The following is a 12337-nucleotide window of genomic DNA, read 5'->3' on the forward strand; positions in this document are numbered from 1 at the left end:
CATAGCGCCATATAAGAACCGCGCGCTGACCGATTGCGCCACTTGAGTTGCACGCATTTCCCTGCTAGTAATAGTCGGGGTATTGGTAGCCATTGGCTGTTGTATTATACCCTGTATACGAGGGCTCACCCAAAGACTGATTGAGACAGCCTTAATGAAACAGATGCCCGAAAAGGGGAATCAAGCAGAGGAACTTTATTGACTAATGAGGGGATGAGTGAAACCAAGGTGGATGAAATCTCCGGTATGATGCTTGCGAATTTCGGGGGCGATGCTTAAAAGAAAAATGCAGAAGATAACGAATGGTAATAAAAGAAAAAGGGGAAATTGTGGGATATAGGTAATGTTACTTCTGCAATTATAATTGCTGATACAAAGTAAATGAACTCACACCAGTGTGTAACTGTTTCAGCCAAGAGCTGAGTCAACAATAGAAACTACGTGGGGGAAATACATAATTTTTTTTTGTATTAGCTAAAATTGTATGCAAAAAAGAAACGGGACTGCAAAACAATGGTAGAAATACAGGCGACGAGATAAGATGCTGTGAGGCAGCACAGATGGAGGGAGTAGATAATGATAAGCAAAGGATGTGCCTAACAATGACCTACAGCAGGGTGAGGTCAAATGGCCTTGTGAAGCCAGGAATAAGCATTTTGTCACAGACAAGGCCGGATAAGGCGAGGGATAAACAGGAGTAATGGGTACCGGTCTTAGGGAAGTGGAGGATGTAAACAGGGGAGGAGCAATGAGATAAAAAAATATAGAAACCAAATTATATAAATATCAAGTATTCGTTGAACTCGGTGTGCTTTGTCCCTGCCTTGTGGACATCACACCTATTTGGAAGCGTGAAATAAATTACACTACTGATTCAGATCTTGTCTCGGACTGAAATTATTGACGTGAGTGAGCTCTAGCACAGCAGGTCATGCAGCATCTGAGGATCAGGACAGTCGACATTTTGGTCATAAGCCTATCAAGAATCATATAATCATACATTCTCTACAGTGGCATTTAGTCCAACAAGTCTACATCTATCCTCCAAAGAGTAACCCACCCAGACCTATTCCCATATTCTATTACTCTGCATAGACACTGAATAATGCATCTAATCTACTCATGAACACTATGGACAATTTAGCATGGCCAATTGACCTAACCTGGGCATCTTTGGATATGGGAGGAAACTGCAGCACCCAGGAAAACCCCCGCAGACACAGGGAGAATGTGCAAACTTCACACAATTGCCCGAGGTTAGAGTTAAACCCGGGTTGCAGCATTAGCCTATTTGCTGGGGAATGGTTTAGTTCCAGGGGAGGCGGAGACTGGGAGACAGCCCGTGCACAAGGTGAGGAGTCCGAGCCCAGGAGGAGTGTAAAGACGGCAAGATGAATGGTGAAGGTGGTGGGGCTGTGATTAAGGGAATGGGTAAAGAAGGCAAAGTGGAGTGAAGGAAGAACAACAGGGGGAAGGTGAAGGAAGAAATGGGAGGACCGTTCTGAAAAATGGTGACTATGCCCGAAACTTATCTGCGTTCTCTCTACAGACGACGCCGGACCTGCTACGTTTCTTGAGAAACTTCTGTTTTTGTTTCTGATTTCCAACATCTACAATTCTGTATTTTTTTCAGCAGGGGGAGATAACCCCGCTCCTACCGCCATTTACAGAAGCGGAAAGCCGAACTACCCACGTGACTGCCGCTCGGGCTCGCGCGCTTCAATTTGAATTCCCGATCGGTGTTCCCAACTGCCGTTGCAGGGGACAGAACTACAACTCCCGTCAGCCATCGTGGGTTTCCCGCCCCTCCAAACTCCTCTTTATTGTCACACTCACTGCGCAGACGCGGGGCCCACCTGCAGCATGGGTAATGTAGTTCGGAGCGGGATTGTGAGCGGTTTGGATGAATTGAGCTGCGTCCCTGTCGGTGTTCTCTGGGCTTGGGGCTGTAATTCAGTCACGTTTGAGGACATGGCCTGTCCCTCCCTCATTAAACACAGGAAGGCACTTCCAGAGAAAATCTCTCCGAATTTTCTTAGTTTCCTCCAACATGGAGTTTTTCAAAATGTTTCTCAGCAGCTTCTCGGTCTCGGGTAAGGAACCGCAGGTACTTACTTTCAGTGTCTCCCACCACGGGAACACGGAGGGAGAGGGATCTGGGGAAACTCTCCCTCCCTTATCACCCCCAGCACCCACCTCCTATGAAAATGAATCGCTGACAATCTCAGATATAAACAGAAAGTGCTGGAGCTTCTGAGAAGTTTATAACGTGATCTGTCTGGGGGCGGGGGTGGGGGGAGACTGAGTTAAACCAAACAAGCAGGATACGACCCTGGAGTTTGTCACATTCGGGAAGATGTAGGTTTCTGAGGGACAACAGATTATTTTTGCAGTGGGGAAAAAAATCAACAGTTGAGAGCCAAACCGAACTGTGGTGGTTCCAAAGGCATTAAAAAGCTTCGCTAAAGCGAAGGAAACTCGCAAAACGGAATCAAAAAAAGATGAATGCAGTCTTCAATAAATGTATGAATTCTTCCCGCCCTTCATCTCTCTCCAAGATCCCATGTCCCAATGCTTCTCATGGGCTGTATCTATCAGTCATCACCCGGGGACTGGGCGGAATCATCACCTGAGCAGGAAGAGAAGCTGGTGGAAAAGGGCTCACTGTGTTTTCTTGTCACAGGGACACAACTCACAGAAACTACCCCCCCTGCTGCTGCTGTTTGAGCTCAGTACTGTGAGTGCTGAAACATTTCAGCAGTGATCAAAGGCTGGAGGTGGGACGGGGGAGGGGGTAATCAGGAATTAATTTTGTATTAAGGTACTGTGTGGACTGCAAGTGGGCCCATTACGGGAGTGGGACATAGTAGGTTCACATTACACACCATGATCATGAGAGGGAGCTGAAAGGAAGGCACTTAATGTCTTCAGATTAACCCCTGGGATGTCAACAGTGGCACCTGGACAGTATGCAACACTTGATTACACAGGGATGAGAGATTTGATGCTGAGTACTGGGATCAGGAATATGGGAATGCCCTTGGATCAACAAGGTCCTAAAGGAGCCTTCCACATCCATCAAAGTCTTACCTGCACATCCACTAATATCGTTTATTGCCTCCGTTGCTCCCGATGCGGTCTCCTCTACATTGGGGAGACTGGACGCCTCCTAGCAGAGCGCTTTAGGGAACATCTCCGGGACACCCGCACCAATCAACCACACTGCCCTGTGGCCAAACATTTCAACTCCCCCTCCCACACTGCCGCTCCCTCACCACCAGACGCCCGGACGAATAACGCCTCATCTCCCGCCTCGGAACACTTCAACCCCAGGGCATCAATGTGGACTTCAACAGTTTCCTCATTTCCCCCTCCCCCACCTCATCCTAGTTCCAAACTCCCAGCTCAGCACTGTCCCCATGACTTGTCCTACCTGCCTATCTTCTTTTCCACCTATCCACTTCATCCTCCTCCCTGACCTATCACCTTCATCCCCTCCCCGACTCACCTATTGTACTCCATGCTACTTTCTCCCCACCCTGAATTGAAAACAGGAAACAAAGAGAAGTGATAACTGGCTCCCTTTCGGAATGCAGGCAGTGATCAGTGGAATACCAAAGAGATCAGTGCTGGGACCGCAGCTTTTTACAATATATATTAATGATATAGAAGATGGTATTAATAGTAACATTAGCAATTTGTTGATGATACAAAGGTTAGTGGCAGGGTGAAATTTGAGGAGGATATTAGGAGATTATAGGGTGACCTGGTCAGGTTAGGTGAGTGGACAGATGCATGCCAAAGGCAGTTTAATGTGGATAAATGTATGGTTATCCACTTTGGTGGCAAGAACAGGAAGGCAGATTACTACCCAAATGGAATCAATTTAGGTATGGGGCAGTACAAAGAGATCTGGATGTTCTTGTACACCAGTCAATGAAGGCAAGCATGCAGGTACAGCAGGTAGTGAAGAAAGGTAGTAGCATGCTGGCGTTCATAACAAGAGGGATTGAGTATAGAAGCAAAGAGGGTTCTTCTGCAACTGTACAGGGCCCTGGTGAGAACACATCTGAAATATTGTGTGCAGTTTTGGTCTCCACATTTGAGGAAAGACATTCTGGCTATTGAGAGAGTGCAGCGTAGGTTCACGAGGTCAAATCTTGGAATGGCGGGACTATCTTATGCTGATACATTGGAGCAACGGGGCTTGTATACCCTTGAGTTTAGAAGACTGAGAGGGGATCTGATTGAGACGTATAAGATTATTAAAGGATTGGACATTCTGGAGGCAGGAAACATGTTTCCACTGATGGGTGAGTCCCAAACCAGAGGACACAGCTTAAAAATAAGGGGTAGGCCATTTAGGACAGAGATGAGGAGAAACTTCTTCACCCAGAGAGTGGGGAGTGTATGGAATGCTCTGCCCCAGGGGGCTATGGAGGCCCAGTCTCTGGATTCATTTAAGAAAGAGTTGGATAGAGCTCTCAAGGATAGTGGAATCAAGGGTTACGGAGATAAGGCAGGAACAGGATAGTGATTGAGGATGATCAGCCATGATCATAATGAATGGTGGTGCAGGCTTGAAGGGCAGAATGGCCTACTGCTGCACCTATTGTCTATTATCTATTGTTAGTGGCTCATTACAAACCAACAATCTTTGATGAGGCGTTATGGTCAATGTGTCCTTTTAATGTTCTCAGTTATATCAGCAGCAAGATGGGTATTTGAAGCTGTGTGTTCGGAGCTGAATCCCTGGTTGGTTTTGTCTCCAGGTACAGAGCTTGACAGGAAGGGGTGCACCACATACTGGATTTTATATCTCGAACTTGTGTTGGGTACACATACTCTTACTTAGCTTATGCAAACCTATTGTTATGCATTATTCAGATTCTGTTATATTCAATGTGGGTAATTTTTTTTCTCTTTTTTTTTAGGTCCATTTTTTCTGTATCCAGGAACATTACCAAACTTGGAGTTCCTCAGACGGTGAGTCTCTTTCTATTCCAGAAATTTATTTGTAATACTGAGGGTTAGATTTGCCAGTATCTGATCATGATGTCGTATCTCAATTGTTCGATTGTGCGTTGAAGAACACCGAGAGCAATTTTCACTCCTTTTGAGCTCACCCCCATTACTCTTCCAGATCAATAGACAATAGACAATAGGTGCAGGAGTAGGCCATTCTGCCCTTCGAGCCTGCACCACCATTCAATATGATCATGGCTGATCATCCTTAATCAGTATCGTGTTCCTGCCTTATCTCCGTAACTCTTGATTCCACTATCCTTGAGAGCTCTATCCAACTCTTTCTTAAATGAATCCAGAGACTGGGCCTCCATTGCCCTCTGCGGCAGAGCATTCCACACACCCACCACTCTTTGGGTGAAGAAGTTTTTCCTCATCTCTATCCGAAATGGTCTACCCCGTCTTTTTAAGCTGTGTCCTCTGGTTCGGCACTCACCCATCAGCGGAAACATGTTTCCTGCCTCCAGAGTGTCTCAACCTTTAAGAATCTTATATGTCTCAATCAGATCCCCTCTCAGTCTTCTAAACTCAAGGATATACAAGCCCAGTTGCTCCAGTCTTTCAGTGTAAGGTAGTATCGCCATTCCAGGAATTGACCTCGTGAACCTACGCTGCACTCCCTCAATAGCCAGAATGTCTTTCCTCAAATGTGGAGACCAGAACTGCACACAGTCCTCCAGGTATGGTCTCACCAGGGCCCTGTACAGCTGCAGAAGAACCTCTTTGCTTCCATACTCAATCCCTCTTGTTATGAAGGCCAGCATGCTATTAGCCTTCTTCACTACTTGGTGTACCTGCGTGCTTACCTTCATTGACTGGTGTACAAGAACACCCAGATCTCTCTGTACTGCCCCTTTACCTAAATTGATTCCATTTGGGGAGTAATCTGCCTTCCTGTTCTTGCCACCAAAGTGGATAACCATACATCTATCCACATTAAACTGCATCTGCCATGCATCTGTCCACTCACCTAACCTGTCCAGGTCACTGTAATCTCCTAACATCCTCTTCACATTTCACTCTGCCACCCAGCTTAGTATCATCAGCAAATTTGTTAATGTTATTACTAATACCATCTTCTATATCATTAATATGTATTGTAAAAGGCTGCGGTTCCGGCACTGATTCCTGCGGTACCCCCACTAGTCACTTCCTGCCATTCCGAAATGGAGCCGTTTATCACTACTCTTTGTTTCCTGTCAGCCAACCAAGTTTCAATCCAAATTAGTACTTTGCCCCCAATATCATGCACCCTAATTTTGCTCACTAACCTCCTATGTGGGACTTTATCAAAAGCTTTCTGAAAGTCCAGGTACACTACATCTACAGGATCTCCCTCGTCCATCTTCAGAGTTACATCCTCAAAAAATTCCAGAAGATTAGTCAAGCATGATTTCCCCTTCATAAATCCATGCTGACTCTGACCTATCCTGTTACTACTATCCAGATGTGTCATAATTTCATCCTTTATAATAGACTCCAGCATCTTTCCCACCACTGAGGTCAGACTAACTGGTCTATAATTTCCTGCTTTCTCTCTTCCACCTTTCTTAAAATGTGATACAACATTAGCCACCCTCCAATCTGCAGGAACTGATCCCGAATCTATCGAACTCTGGAAAATAATCTCCAACGGATCCACGAAATCTCGAGCCACCTCCTCCAGTACCCTGGGATGTAGACCATCAGGCCCTGGGGACTTATGAACCTTCAGACCTAACAGTCTCTCCAACACCAATTCCTGGAAAATGTAAATTCCTTTAAGTTCAGGTCCTTCAGATACTGTTATCTCAGGGAGATTGCTTGTGTCTTCCCCAGTGAACACGGATCTGAAGTACCAATTCAATTCTTCTGCCATTTCTTTGTTCCCCATAATATATTCCCCTGTTTCTGTCTTCAAGGGCCCAATTTTAGTCTTAACCATTTTTTTGCCTTTCACATCCCTAAAAAAGCTTTTACATCCTTCTTTATATTTTTGGCCAGTTTACCTTCGTACCTCTTTTTTTCTCTGCGTATTTCCTTCTTAGTAATCCTCTGTTGTTCTTTAAAAGCTTCCCAGTCCTCCGTTTTCCCACTTATCTTTGCTATATTATACTTTTTCTCTTTTTACTTTATATGTTTCTTAACTTCCCTCGTCAGCCACGGCCACCCATGCCTCCTCCTAGGATATTTCTTCCTTTTTGGAATGAACTGATCCTGCATCTTCAGCATTATACACAGAAATATCTGCCATTGTTCCTCCACTGTCATCCCTGCTAAGGTACTGCATCATTGAACTTTGGCCAGCTTCTCCCTCATAGCTCCATAGTTCCATTTATTCAACAGAAATACCGTCACTTCCGATTGTATCCTCTCCCTCTCAAATTGCAGATTGAAGCTTATTGTATTATGGTCACTACTTCCCAATGGCTCCTTCACTTCGAGGTCTCTGATCAATTCTGGTTCGTTGCACAATACCAGATCCAGAATTGCCTTCTCCTTGGTAGACTCCAGCACCAGCTGTTCTAAGAATCCATCTCGGAGGCACTCCACAAAGTCTCTTTCTTGAGGTCCAGTACCATCCTGGTTCTCCCAGTCTATGTGCATGTTGAAATCCCCCATAACAACTGTAGTAACATCTTTGCGACAGCCCAATTTCAGATCCTGATTCAACTTACATCCGACATCCAGACTACAGTTTGGGGGCCTTAGATAACTCCCAAGAGGGTCTTTTTACCCTTAGAATTTCTCAGCTCTATCCATACTGACTCTACATTCCCTTAATCCAAGATCCCCCCGCGCAAGGGACTGACTATCATCCCTTACCAACATGGCCATCCCACCCCCTCTGCCCGTCAGTCTATCCTTATCATAGCACGCGTAGCCTTGAACATTCATTTCCCAGGCCCTGTCCACTTGAAGCCACGTCTCAGTTATCCTCACAATATTGCATCTGCCAATTTCCAAAAGAGCCTCAAGCTCATCCATTTTATTTCTAATGCTTCGTGCATTCATATATAGTATTTTTCATTTGTTACTGCCCTCACCCTTCCCATCAACTCCTATTTCACTCAACCTTATAGCATGATCCGTTTATGAGTTTTCTGCCTCATTAATACAGTTGTCTTTCTTGACTTCCCTTGTTCTAACTTTCCCTTCAATTTCCTTCTTAAACAACCAGTTTGTCCCCTCCCCCCCGCTACTTAATTTAAATGTAGCTGTGTTGCAGTAGCAAACCTACCTGCCAGAATGCTCGTACACAATCTATTAAGGTGCAAGCCGTCTCTCTTGTATAATATATGCTTACCCACAAAACATACCCCAGTGATCCAAAAATTTAAATCCTGCTTCCTGCACCAGTTCCCCAGCCACACGTTCAAGTCCATTGTCTCCCTGTTTCTGGCCTCACCAGCCTGAGGAACTGGAAGCAAACTGGAAATAACCACCCTGGACGTCCTGCTTTTCAGCCTTCTTCCCTAGTTCTCCGAAGTCCCGCTGTGGTATGTTCCTCCTCTTCTTCCCAACATCATTTGTGCCGACATGTACCACCACCTCTGGCTCTTCACCTTTGTCCTTGAGGATTTCCTGCACTCTGTCTGTGATGTCTTTAACCCTGGCACCAGGAAGGCAACATGCCATCCTTAACTCCCACCTACTGCCACAAAAACCCCGGTCAATTCCTCTCACTATGGAGTCCCCTATTACTACGGCTCTGTGCGAAGTCCGACTCTTCCGCTCTGCCTCCACGCCAACTTTTGATTGACAGACCTGACCGCCTCGCAGACTGGCAGTGTCATCTGTCTCTACTGTTTCCAAAAGATTCAATGTGTTCCTGACAGGTACTTCCCCCGGGGTCTCTTGCATCTGTCTCCTCTCTGCCTTCCTTATCGTCTGCTCTCTTCTGGTATGGTCGGTGTAATAACCTCGCTGAAGGTCTTGTCCAGAAAGATTTTGTTCTCTCGGATGAGCCTAAGTTCCTCGAGTTCTTTCATCAGTGCTGCAATATGCTGTCAGTAGCTGAACATGCACACACCTTCCACACTTATACGAGCCAGACACACCAGAGTCATTGACCACCTACATCAAGCATGTAGCACACTGAACCAACTGGGCAGTCATGTCTTCACCCTCTTCAACTGTGACGTAATCACTTCACTCAACCTCCTTGTCAAAGACTCCTGAGCTAAAGCTTCACTCTTCAATCCACAGGAACTTTCTTGGACCCTATTTTGGGGCAAGTCTGTGGACTTTTAATTTAGGTTAGAGGAGGCCCTACTTTGTGGGTCTAGAACACACCACTCAAATAACAATCTCTTACCTTCCCAACTTCACTTCCGCCCCAGCACATGCCATTCTCTGCTGCAAAAAGAAAACCACCTGGAATACATTTAAATCACTGCCCTGACTTAGTAATAGTCATAGAGATGTACAGCATGGAAACAGACCCTTCAAATTCGACATTTTCTTCTGTATCTGGTGGCATTATAAAAATTTGATATTCCCAGTTTTAAATTCATCTCCCACATTGATGCTGAAGCTCCAAACTTTCATTTCGGCCCTCTCCCAGTTAAGATAGAGATCTAAGATGCAGTTCTGATATCACAATTTTGAAAAGACAGCATAAATAAACTGAAAGAAAGTGAGGACTACAGATGTTGGAGATCAGAGTCGAGAGTGCGGTGCTGGAAAAGCACATCGTGTCAGGCAGCATCCAAGGAGCAGGAGAATTGACGTTTTGGGCATAAGCTCTTCATCAATATGATGAAGGGCTTATGCCCAAAATGTCAATTCTTTGATCCCTCAGATGCTGCCTGAGCTGCTGTGCTTTTCCAGTACTGCACTCTCAACATAAATCAAATGGAGAAAACATAGATTGCATTTGTCAGGACCAAAGTGGAAGTTCAACCATCCTCGTGACTCGTGGTGATCAGAAAACACTCACGTTCCATTTTTGGTTGGCTTGTTTGAGCATATAAGGACTCCTGATGCTACTTGCACCACGAGCAGCCTGAAGGTACAAGAGGGGAGGGAAAAGAAAGGAGGAACAGTCGTGATATGGGATTAATTAGTTATGGGAGCAGCCACCTTCTGTAGCCCTCAATGTGACTCCAGGATGGTATGTTGCCTCCCTGGTGCCAGGGCTAAAGATGTTGCAGAGTAGCTACATAATATTCTGGCAGGGGAGAATGATCATCCAGATGTTGTGGTCCATGTTGGTACCAGTGGCTGTTGTCCGAGAATCACAATTTAGAGAGCGAGATAGAAAGTTCACAAGTAGCAATGTAACAATCTCAGGATTATTCCTGGAGCTATGTGCAAGCGATTCCAGAAATCGGAGGATAAGCAGATTATGTACATGGCTGGAAAAATAATGCAGGAGGGAGGGCTTTACATTGTCTGGGAACTAGCTCTTGGGAAGATGACACCTCTAAAAGCTGGATGGGTTGTACCGAAACAGAACTGGAATTGGTATTTTGTTAGTTCTACTGCAAGGTCTTTGAACTAATTTGGCAGGGGAATGGGGACCAGGAAAGAACAGTGGATTCAAGGGCTTACCAATAATGAAAGACACAGTTGGGCTAGCATGAGAGTAGTAAGTGGATGAGGTGAAGTTGAGGAGAAAGTGAGGATTGCAGATGCTAGCGATCAGAGCTGAAAATGTGTTGCTGGAAAAGTGCAGCAGGTCAGGCAACATCCAAGGAGCAGGAGAATCGACGTTTCGGGTATGAGCCCTTCTTCAGGAATGAGGAGAGTGTGCCAAGCAGGCTAAGATAAAAGGTAGGGAGGAGGTACTTGGGGGAGGGGCGTTGGAAATGCGACAGGTGGAAGGAGGTTAAGGTGAGGGTGATAGGCCAGAGTGGGGGTGGGGGCGGAGAGGTCAGAAAGAAGATTGCAGGTTAGGAAGGTGGTGCTGAGTTCGAGGGTTGGGACTGAGACAAGGTGGGGGGAGGAGAAATGAGGAAATTGGAGAAATCTGAGTTCATCCCTTGTGGATGGAGGGTTCTTAAGCCAAAGATGAGGCGCTCTTCCTCCAGCCGTCGTGTTGCTATGGTCTGGCGATGGAGGACCATAACAACACAATGGCTGGAGGAAGCGCGCCTCATCTTCAGTCTAGGAACCCTCCAACCACAACGGATAACCTCAGATTTCTCCAGTTTCCTCATTTCCCCTCCCGCCACCTTGCCTCAATCCCAACCCTCGAACTCAGCACCACCTTCCTAACCTGCAATCTTCTTCCTGACCTCTCCAGCCCCACCCCAACTCTGGCCTATCACCCTCACCTTAACTCCCTTCCACCTAGGTGAAGTTAGAGTCAGGGAGAAAGAAAATAAGTCTAAATCAGAGTAATGTGCATGTTGTTAAATACACAGACTATGGTAAATAAAGTTGGGAAGTTACAGACGCAGATTGGCAAGTTGAATTGTGAAGTTGTGGTGGTGGAGATGGAAACCTGACTCAAAGTTGTCTGGGTGCCTAGTATTCCTGAGTATGAGTTTGTGTTTAGTTATTCACTTTCAGCACATGGACATCACTTGCTCGTATTTATTGCGCTTCTTATTGAATATCCCTGTTTGCCATGAGAAGGTGGTAGTGAGCTGCATTCTTGAAACACTGCAGTCCATGTGTTGTTGGTTCACCACAGTTCAATTAGGGAGGAATTTCCAGGATTTTGACCCAGTGACACTGAAAGAATGTGATATATTTCCAAGTTAGGATGGTGAGTGGCTTGAAGGGGGATATGCAGATAGTAATGTTCCCATGTATCAACTGCCTTTGTCCTTCTGGATGAAAGTGTTATGGGTTTGGACGGAATTGCATCAGCAATTTGGTGAATTTCTGCATTGCATCTTGAAAATAATTCTGCTCGAGTGCAACTGGTGCAGGGAGAGGATGTGGTGCTTTGTCCTGGATGGTGTCAAGACTCTTGAGTATTGTTGGAGCTACACTCATCCAGGCAGTTGAAGAGCATTCCATCCACACTCCTGACTTATGCCTTGCAAACTTACAGAATATATAGAATCCCCACAGTGTGGAAAGAGGGCCATTCAGCCCTTCAAGTCTGCATCAGCTCTCTAAAGAGCTTCCCACCAGACCCTAGCCTACATATCCCTGAACACTATGGGGCAATTTAGCATGTCAATCCACTGAATCTGCACATCTTTGTACTGTGGGAGGAAACCAGAGCACCCGAAGGAAACACCCTCACACACAGGGAGAACCTGCAAATTCAGGGTGGTGCAACACCTGGAGAATGATTTGTTGCAGATATTCCATGTTCATGATTTCTGTGTAATTTGAAGCTGCTAGAGTCTGCTCAGGCTGTCTGACTGTG

General features: G+C 45.7%; 2 pseudogenes; both read left to right on the forward strand.

Moving 5' to 3' along the window:
• The window catches only part of LOC132832524 (zinc finger protein 91-like), a 55790-nt pseudogene that overhangs the window by 34944 nt on the left and 8509 nt on the right, over positions 1-12337 (forward strand).
• Positions 1877-12337, forward strand: part of LOC132832521 (zinc finger protein 675-like) — a 30208-nt pseudogene continuing 19747 nt past the window's right edge.

Source organism: Hemiscyllium ocellatum, chromosome 35 (assembly GCF_020745735.1).
Source record: "Hemiscyllium ocellatum isolate sHemOce1 chromosome 35, sHemOce1.pat.X.cur, whole genome shotgun sequence".
In the NCBI taxonomy this organism is placed as follows: domain Eukaryota; kingdom Metazoa; phylum Chordata; class Chondrichthyes; order Orectolobiformes; family Hemiscylliidae; genus Hemiscyllium; species Hemiscyllium ocellatum.